The 10,548-nt window shown below is 44.2% G+C and overlaps 1 long non-coding RNA gene across 3 annotated transcripts; it reads right to left on the bottom strand.

The window, feature by feature from the left end:
* Positions 1 to 5,696: 5,696 nt before the first annotated feature.
* On the bottom strand, positions 5,697 to 9,932 carry LOC124230973 (uncharacterized). Of its 3 annotated transcripts, none has more exons than XR_006886329.1 (4): positions 9,696 to 9,932; positions 8,190 to 8,299; positions 7,594 to 7,673; positions 5,697 to 6,533 (listed from the first exon to the last, which is right to left on the bottom strand). It is a non-coding gene; the product is annotated as an uncharacterized LOC124230973 (long non-coding RNA). The 3 variants fall into 3 exon arrangements; XR_006886330.1 differs by having other exon boundaries at positions 5,697 to 6,493; XR_006886331.1 differs by having other exon boundaries at positions 9,700 to 9,932.
* Between the last annotated feature and the right edge of the window lie 616 nt (positions 9,933 to 10,548).

The following is a 10,548-nucleotide window of genomic DNA, read 5'->3' as shown; positions in this document are numbered from 1 at the left end:
ACACAGTGGTGCTCAATGGGCCCCATCAGGACTAAGTTGGCTTAATTTTTAATCTCACATTTTTGAGTTGGTGCTATAGCCTTCCAGGACACAAGCTTTTCCACTTTCCCTTGGATATTTTATTAGTTAGAGCAGTGATTTTCAAAGTGAGGTCCCCACACCAGAAACATCAGCATCATGAGGAAGCTTATGAGAAGAGAAAATTATGGGGCCCCACCCTAGACCTACAGAATCCGGAACTCTGCAGGTGGAGTCAAGCCCTCTGGATGATTCTGAAGCACCTTCAAGTTGGCGAATCTTTGAGTTAGGATAATGCTAATCACCCTAACAAACCGCAAATTTTCAGTGATTTAACACAACAAACATTTATTTCTCACTCACATAATAGATCAGTGTGGCAGTGGCCAGTTTTTTTCCCCATGATGATGCAGGAGCCAGGCACCCTCCATCTTGAGTCCCCTCCATCTCACTATGGCCTCCGAGTTCTCTGCATTTTTCTGATGGACGGTGAGGAGAGCGGAGAAGCCCTATTCTCATCTTAAAATCCCTGATTCAAAAGTAGCACACGTCACTTCCACTTGTATTTCACTGCAGACACCAGTTAATAGGTCACATCCAGATTCAAAGGGCACCAGAAAATATTTCCCCTGGTGGGGTGCCTGCCTCCTTGCCATAGCTGCACGTCAGGGAAGAAGGAGCGCAAACCTCTGCCGCGAGCGCGCCAACCGCCCCCCGCAAACTGCTGTGTCGTCAGAGCAGCAGGAGCTGACAGTCTTCTGGAGCCGCTCCTCCAAAAGCAGCACCTTTTCAAAATTTTAGAGTATAGATGTGATTGCTGTTACCACAATGATCAAAGAGACGTATACCACGGCTTCTCAAATGTGAATATACATATCAACCACCAGAGAATCATGTTAAAATTCATATCCCAGTTTGGAGGTCCAGGGTGTCGCCCGAGAATCTGCATTTCTAAACACCTCTCAGGTGATTCTAATGCACTGGTGCAAGGACCACACATTGAGAGCAAAAATTTGGAGAAGTCAGTCCACCTGTTCAGTATGTGGTCCTCATATGTAAAAAGCTAATGTCCTTGCAATGGTCTACACGCACAGCAATACATCTTCTGGCTCACCACCCTCCCTGCCGCCCCCTCACTTCTCTGATCTCTCCTCCTTCTACCCCTCACCTTGCACACTTCACTCCACCTACAGTGGCCTTATTGCTATTGTTTGCACAGCTAGAAACACTCCTGCCTCAGAGCCTTTGCACTCATGTTTCCTCTGCCCAGAATCACTCTTCTTCAAGATACGCATGTGGCCAACTCCCTCCCCTCCTTCAGGCCTTTGCTCAAATGTCACCTTTAAAAGAGACCTAACCTGACCACATGATTTTCAATTGCTACTCTCTTCCCATCCCATGTACTCCCAGCCCTCCATTCCCTGATCAGCAGTTTTTTTACATCTCAACATGATGTGTACTAAACGCCTAAAACAATGCCTGGTGCATAGTAGATGCTAACAAGTATTTGTCGAATGAGTACATCAGTGGTCAGACCATAAAACCAACCCAAAAAGTCTTCATGGAATGGTACCTTTCTAAGTCCCCAGTTCTGATGTTAAATCCCACCTATATCTAGAAATGGACAGAAAGGAAAAGGCATAGAAAAGCATGATTGGATCTCATGCTTGAAATAAAAATATCCCTTGGAAGACCAACAAGGCAGTGACACATGGTAGAGATTGTAGGCAAATTCCTGTACTTCAGGCTGATGTATTGGGATCTCCTACTTTTTTCTTTGAGTCCCCTTAGTGTAAATTAACAGACTCTCCCTCCCTTACCTCAGGCCAGAGAGAAAATAGATGATGGCCTTCTTGAGAATGTCTGATCCTGGAATCCTTTTACTCTTTGGGACTTCTATTGATCCTAGAATTTGCTGGACCGCAAGCTTTGCCTCCAGACATCACCTGGACCACATGTACACACCAGCTACAGAGAAGCAAAGCTGAGTGGGATCCAGAGGCTTGCCTGGAGAATAGCATGCAAACAGGCAGACCTATTTAGGAGTCCAGGCCAGTAGATAGGGACAAAGCCAAACACACATGCCAGGTACTAGGAGGCAAAACCTCAAGAGCTGATAGAGACACAGGTTCCTTAGAGCCAAAGTCACCTATCAGCAAGGATTCTATCAAATACGAGCTGGAGGAGGAGTCTTGGGTACTCCAAGTAAATATAGCAACTGGGGTTGGGCAGAGGTAAGGATGTTTTAAAGTCCAGAACAACCTTCCGGACTGCAACACAGTTCACCTTAAAAGTGCCAGCTGAAATGTTGTAGCCCCCTCCCACAAACAGAGGCAGTATTTCCTTAGTCACAAGCATCAGTATTATCTATCTGTAAAAGCTGACTGAAGAGATTGCTTTTGACCCCATGCTCCTCAAATGAGACAAGTGCATTGACTCTGCAAGTCGCTGGGAGCTTTCATTGACAGGCCCATGGTCTTCGCTGCTGCCAGCCCACAACAGTGAGGTAATGTGTATATATGCATACGTATGGGTGGGTGTGCTGTATGCGTGCACATGTGCAAATATATTCTTTGGTCCTAAACTTGTTAGATTTTTTATTATGCACACTTTTTACACATAAACAAAATTACAGTTTCTTTCTCACTTTACAGGAGACCCACTGCCATCTTTCTCATTGAGCCAATGAAGTTTCATGACATTAACCATCTGACACTGCAACAGAGAGACTGTGATGACTTGGCAGGAGACTGGAAAGCTGAAATCCCCCCTCACACTTTGAAAATATAAAGGTATTATTTCCCCTCTAAATGTGTTTCTTGCAAATAGAATGCCGCTTATAATTCCATCTGAAAAATTTATGTCTCTGGGAAATGTATTGAGTTATAAGTATTTGTAACCCTACCCCCCTCTCTTTTGTGGGGAGGAAGATTTGTTTTTGTAATTGACAGACTTTTATTGTGTTGAGTGGAGTCAGAGATGGAGAGGGGAAATGAGGAAGCTCAAGATGGCCAAATTGTTCTACGTGAGAAAAGACAACCTAATACGAGGACGAGAGGAAGGTGAGGGCTGGAAGACGGGAGGTGCGGGGATGGAAAAGTGATGGCAGAGCAGGACAAAGAAAGAGGCAAAAGGCGCAGGTGAAGCGGTAACAATGTGAAAACAGCCTTAGAGAATGGACTTGGGGGAGGTTTAAAAGGGTTCGTTAGGAAATATTGCTCTCTGAAAATTAACTCCCTCTGTCTTCTGAAAAAATTTGTTTAGCAAATATTTACATCATGCTTTAGGAGTTTGTTTCAGGTGGCTTCTTTTGCTTATTTTTATCAAATTTTATGAAAAACCAAAAATGTTTGATTATCAGCTGTTATTATATGGTCCAAGCCAGTATTTTTAGGTAAGTATAATTGTTGCAATTCAACTGAAAGCAAGGGAAAGGGGATTCAAGACATTCCAGATATTTCCAGGACCTAAGAATCTTAGGCTCTAAAGAAAGCTAGGTGGGAACCTGTGACCCAGGGTGGGGGGCCAGAGGCCTCCTTATCTACTTCCAGCTACAATCCAAATCCTATCATATTGCAGGTGCATAGAAGGAACAAACTGAAAATAATGGTCCTAGACCTGCTTCAAGACACAGCCTACCCGTGCTCTTCCTGACACAGACGAGTGGCATGCAGAGAGTGACCACCTACCACTCTGGTGACATGGAATAAAGGAAAGAGAAGCGAGCGTGTTCATGTGCTTTCTCATATAACACTTAGGAGCTTCAGAAGGCATGTTGGAAGCTGATGAAGCAGATGAATGGATTTTTTTCTCCATCTGAGGATGGAGCCAAGGCTAAGAATGAAGCCAAGGCTAAGAGTTGGGATTCTTCTCTAGCCCTGGCCTGCAAATCCTCCCGTATATTGAACATGAGTAAGAACAATGTAGTACAGTAAGCCCTTTACATATGTCCATTCATTCATTAATCCACTCAAAGAATATGTTTTTGAGCTCCACCTTCACGATATATACCACAATACATTATCACATCTAATCTTCACAACAGCCCTACAAGGAAGGAATTAGCCCCCATTTATTGACTAAAACCTAAGCCTTAGGGCAGTGAATGCATTGTTCGCAATTAATAAGGAGCTTAGTTGGGATTTGAAATGAGATCTGCTGTAAACCCCATTCTCTTCACCACTACACAATAGCGAATGCTTAAACTTTTTCCAGCTCAAGTCTATGAAATGCCTAGTCCTCTGCCAACTCGCACTGTGATCCACCGTCATGGGGTAGCTGGTGGAACTATACTGTGACTTGGCTGAGCTGCTGCCAGAACGCACTCAGTGAGGAGATACTGCTGTTCTCCCCTCCGGAGCCAGTGATGGCTCAGAGCTCCAGAATCCTGCCTCATTAATGCAGAACCACGGGTGTTAACAAATCTCAATTTCTATTCCTTGTCTTTCTCTAGTTCCCTAGAATGGAGCCAGGGGTGAGAATAAGACTAAGCAACGAATTCAAATAATAGGTCGGAGGATATTATCTAATCCAAGTCTTCAAGTGGAAGAGGGAGCCAAAAGCCACAGGAGAGCGAAGCAGAATGAACAGCAAAAATTGCACAGCGATGGATGTTTAATTCTTCCTCCACTTCCTCTTATTCTCCCTAAGGAACTTTCAAAACCCTTGATTAATGTATCTGCAGGTCCTTCTAAAGGAGTATCTGGTGAGCAAACCAAAAATAAATGGAGACTGACAATGAGAGGTATGAAAGATAATAGCATTATTTCTGCAAGTAATCCTTTTGTAACAAAGTTTACTTCAATAATTCGACTATTAGAAATAAGACTGAGATAACCTATTGTTTTGTAGTTCTACTAATTTTCAAACGTGTACAGTTGTTTAACCAACATAGTTGTATTATTGTTCTCGCTTTTTCCCAAACTACCTCCCCAAAGAGAAGACACCTTCCATTGGATTCCTTTTCCTGTCTCAGCTCATAGGTTAACTTCCCACTGCCTCCACCCAAAGATAAAAGCCATAAGTTGCTCATGTATTCAAAGTCTGTTATGGATTGAATGTTTGTGTCCTCCCAAATTCATACATTGAAGCCATCGATGTGATGTGGCTACCCACCAGCATGATGGTATGTGGAAATGGGGCCTTTGGGATGTAATTAAGTCATGAGGGTGGGGCCCTAGTCTGATGGGATGAGTGCCCTTATAAGAAGGGACACCAGAGTGCTTGCCTTCTCTCTCTCTGTCATGTGAGGACACAGCAAGAAGGCGACTGTTTACAAACCAGGAAAAGAGTTCTCATCAGAAACCAACCATGCTGGCACCCCAGTCTCACACTTGCAGCCTCCAGAAATGTGAGAAAATAAATTTCTGTTGTTTAAGCACCCAGTCTACGGTATTTTGTTATGGCAGCCCAAGCAGACTAAGACGACGTCTCTATCCAATTGTTTAGTACATGATCAATAAGCATTGAGTGCCAACTCAGTGAAAATCACCGCATTAGACACCATGAGCACATAAAAGTTAGACATGGATAGGTCTTGGAAAAGCCATATAGTGAGTGGTTAAGAGAGAACTCTGTACCTATCTAAAAAATTAATTGAAATAGTCATACGGAGCAATGGGTTCCCTCTGCTTGCTGAGATCTGAGCCAATTAATCACAAGTTAGATGTCGAGGAAGGAAGTTTAATTAGATTAGCTGGCTAATCAGAAGATGAGTGACTAATGTCTCAAAAACCCATCTTCCAGGTTTACAGAATCTCAAGGCAGTTATATAGGGAAAATGGGCAATGAGAAGGGGTTCAGGGATGCTGGTCTCCAGGCATGACGGGCTCCAGGCATCACATTGTTCTATTCTTCTCTCAGCTGTGATGGATACATTGTAGGTGTGTTTCCCACCTGTGGCCAGCCTGTTCCTGGAGAGAAACTCATAGAACAAAGTTTTAATTTATCAAGGTTTCAGGGAGTACATACGTAAGCAGAGGCCATAAATCAGGAGAACATGTGAATTTTTTAAGGTATGTGCAGAGCAGTGAGTAGTCACACAGATGAGGGGCTGGGGCCATTTAACAAAACAAGATGGCTTCACTTTTGCTCACTTACAATTTCCCCCCTGTTAGTAGTAACCCATAATCTTATGGTCAAGGGGGAGATAGGGCGTTGTACTTTCTCTGGCTACTTCCTGCTAAATCAGGACGTCATAGGGGGACCATAGCATGGAAAAGAGTTAACTGTGAAAGATCTATTTTAGCTCTCCAAGGGGTTCCACCACCCATTTTCCCCTTGATACATGTGGGATACTTTCCTGGGATTTGGGGGCCACCCCGATCTGGGAGTGATGTATCCAGGGTTTTACACCTGTAAGTTCTACCGATGAGTGAGCGGTGAGAAGAATCTCAGAAGGGCCTGTCTGTTTGGGTGACAACTGGTTTTTGGGTCCCTGGTCTTTCCAAATTTTTAGCAAAACATGATCACCAGGCTGGAAGGCATATAGAGGGACATCAGACAGATATGCAGACCTATGAGAAGCACACTCATGGACAGAAGTTAATACAGAGCTTAATGATTTAACATAATTAGCAATCATAACATTCCTGAAGACATCTAGACACTCAGTCCCAAGGGAAGGTGCCTGAAAGTGTCTCCCATATAGAATTTCAAAAGGATGCAATTTAAGTCCACTTCGGGGAGCTACTCTAACCCATAGCAGGGCAAGGGGTAGTGCCTTGTCCCAAGTTAGTTGTGTTTCCTGACAGATTTTGGCAATGGTCTTCTTTAAGGTGTGATTCATTTTTTCCATCTTTCCAGTTGATTGAAGTCTCCAAGCTGAGTGTAGTATCCATCGGATATCTAAGCTTTTGGACAGTTGTTAGGTTATTTGGGAAACAAAAGCTGGTCCATTATCACTCTGCAAGGTATTAGGCAGGCCAAACTTTAGGATGATTTTTTTAGCAACATGCGAGTGACTTTTGATGCTTTCTCAGTCTGAATGGAAAAGGTTTCTACCCACCCAATGAAGGTGTCCATAAACACTAACAGAAACCTAAAATTCCCAGCTGCATAGGGCATCTGGGTAAAGTCTATTTGCCAATCTTCATTAGGCCAAATTTATTTATGATGGGTGCACAGATGTAGGGGACCGGAAGCAGTCTTGGGGTTGTTGTTTGCACAGATTATGCAACTTTTAGTCACCTGTTGTATAGTCTTTTGTAGTTGGGACCCTATGACATACTTCTGGACCCATTAGATTCTCCCTCTGTAGCCCAGAGCTATGAATGATAGCTATCTGAGCTGGCTCATTAATAGCATCAAGCAGTTCTAGAATTTCAGGGCCACGTTTGATTTCTTTTTTTCCTGTTGTTAAGAGTCCTCTTTCTTTCCAGATTGCCCCATGAGCATGAACTACAGCAAAGGCATAACAGGAATGTGTGTATATATTTACTTTTTTCCCTTGAGCTGGATGTAGAGCCCAAGTAAGGGCAATGACTTCCGAATTTTGAGCCAATGTCCCTGGGGATAGAGCCTTAGCCTCTAAAGTCTCTTGTGAAGTTATGACTGCATATCCCACGTGTCTCTTACCTTGATCCGTGAAGCTGCTGCCAACTGTGAAGAGTTCCAAGTCCGGTTCTTCCCACGGGCAGTTCAGCAAATCAGGTCGGCTAGAATACACCATCTCAATAACTTGTAAGCAGACATGTTCTATGGCATCTGATATCTCATTAGGGAGCAAGGTGGCTGGGTTTAGGGAGGATGATATTCACATCTGTACATTTGGATTGTCCAAAAGAATGGCCTAATACTTGCACATCCTTCCTGAAGAGAAAACCAGCCAAATTCAGCTGGAATGTTAGTTAGCAAGATGTGAGGGCTGGGCACCACAGGGTGCAGGTCCTGAACCACCTCATTTATGGCATGAAGATCCTGAACAAACTAGTAGTCATCTGAATTTGGTTTCTCGACCGGGAGAATAAGAGTACTGTATGGTGACTGGCAAGGTTTGATTAATCCTGTGCCAGGAATTTCTGCAGCACTGGCTGAATGTCTTTCTGAGCCTTCTATTTTAGCAGATATTGTTTCAGGCTGAGCTTTATCTTTGGGGTTTTCAAGGGTATATGTATTGGCTGGACATTCTTTGTTTTCCTAGGCTTCCCATCTGCCCACATATCCAGTCTTACCTCCTTGAAGATCCAATGGCAGTGGGTCCAGCAGTGGTGTTTGAACACCTAGCAGGGCCATCTGGAACCATGAAGATGATGTTCCGGCAGCACTTGCATTTCTAGCTGGCCTGGAGAAAAAGTCACTTAAGCATTCAGTTTACATAGAAAGTCTCAACAGGAGGAGAACAGGGCATTCAGGCATATAAAATTTTTTCATTTCTAAAGGTCCAAGGTAGAGAAAGCAGAGAGCATCCAAACAAAGCTGGTCAGCTGCTCTTGTCCATTTGTGTCTCTGGGATATTGTCGCAGTGGACATTGCCCCGCTCCAGGAAGGGCCCCCTGACCAAACTGTCCCTTGCCGGGTTTGAGAAGAAGGAAGTCCTTCTCTTAGACCTGGCAATGCCCCAGGCATTTTCCCTCGGGCAAACGGCAGGCCTGGAAAAGCGGGGGAGGAGGGGGAGAAGGCAGGGGACTCCTCAGTCCATCGTCCCCTCTTCCCTGATCTAGATACAGCAGCAGAAAGGCTTGAACATAAGGCCTCCCCTTCCTTCTTGCAGAGCAATTCTAGCTGCAAGATGGTATCATAATCAAGTAACCTCTTTGCGGCCACTTTTCTCATGAGCCCAGTGTATACTGGGGCCAGGCTACATTAGAGTAAAAGATCATCCTTTTCTTTGTCCTGGGATCATTAGTGAAATCAGCCTAATTGGCCAGCATGCACCCTAGTGGGCCTTTTTTCCCTTTTTCTTTTTTTTGTTTTCTTGGAACAGATAGAGTAACACCATGGTGGTAAAGTTTGTGTCTGACAATTAAAGACCCAGAGAAGGGTGCAGGGGTTGACTCCAGGTATCCACATAACTATAGGACTTATCCAAATTCCACTCTGCCCGAGCACACATTTCTCGCATCAGTGCTAAATAAGCCAGAGAGACAAGAGGGAAGGGCTTAAGGCGGGTAAAGATCTAATCTCCCAACGCCAGGTCAGGTGCCTGGCAGACAATTTTTAGATCTTCTATTTTGCAGGAAGTCCAAATCTGGCTTATTTAAGCCCAAACCTGACTTTTACACAATGACAGCAAAGAAGATACCAGACAAGACAGACAAAGAGGGAGAAAGATGGTCAGGCCGCGCTCTCACGGCTTTCTCCTAAGTGTTAACACACAAACAGCGGTGCCCGCATTGAGGTGTACAATTCTGGCTTGACACTTGACAGAAAAGGTTGCAAACTTCACATCCCCACAGACGATGTAACAAGCACTGAAAGTATGTTGTGGGATTCTTATACAGAGAAAAACTGGCACACAAACTAGTGGAACAAAACACACACTCAGGAGAACAGACCATACAGGCGTGTGCACCACAGAAAAACCAGAGACTAGTCTTCCAGATAATATACTAGCCAGTCTGCACTTTCCTTTATCCCTAAACAATGGCACCTAAACCAGATGGACCTTGGCCTGACCAAGACCCCCAGACAAGGAAAAAGGAATATATTCCCCGGGAGGTGCACTCCGGATTACTCACCTACCTGCAGATGTAAGCTCTTCAGTTTACGATCTAGTTGATCCGGTTCTTCCTTTCCCAATCACTGAAGCGTTAGAGGCAGTCGGCAAGCGAGGAAGCCAAAGGGAAATTCCCCAGGCGGAAAAAGCCACCTGGCAGATGCAGGGAAAAATCCCCAAACAGCCTCCTCCAAGTCAACCAGCCACGGGCAGAGGCTATGGTCCTCTCTGGGTCGCCAGAATTTGACACTAAGCAATGGGCTCACTCTGCTCACCGAGATCTGAGCCAATTAATCACAAGTTAGAGATGAGAAAGGAAGTTTAATTAGATTAGCTGGCTAATCAGAAGATGGGTGACTAACGTCTCAAAAATCCAACTTCCAGGTTTACAGAAACTTGAGGCAATTATACAGAGAAAATGGGCAATGAGGAGGGGGTCCAGGGATGTTGGTCTCCAGGCATGATAGGCTCCAGGCATCACATTGTTCCATTCTTCTGTCAGCTGTGATGGATATGTTGCAGGTGTGTTTCCCACCTGTGGTCAACCTCTTCCTGGAGAGAAACTCATAGAAACAAGTTTCAATTTATCATGGTATCACAGAGTACATACCTAGGCAGAGGCCATAAATCAGGAGAGCATATGAATTTTTTAAAGTAAGTGCAGAGCAGCAAGTAGTCACACAGAGCAGGGGCTTGGGCCATTTAGCAAAACAAGATGGCCTCACCTTTGCTCACTTACAATAGTGCATATCAAATACTTAGCCCTGTTACCAATACGTGGCAAGTTTTCAAAAATATCAGTTATTTAAAAGACTAATTGGAATGGCACTATTTTGGAAAGTACTATATCAGTCAGGCTTCTTAATTAAAACTAT

This window comes from Equus quagga, chromosome 20 (assembly GCF_021613505.1).
Source record: "Equus quagga isolate Etosha38 chromosome 20, UCLA_HA_Equagga_1.0, whole genome shotgun sequence".
In the NCBI taxonomy this organism is placed as follows: Eukaryota; Metazoa; Chordata; class Mammalia; order Perissodactyla; family Equidae; genus Equus; species Equus quagga.
This window is presented reverse-complemented; position numbering and strand designations above follow the sequence as displayed.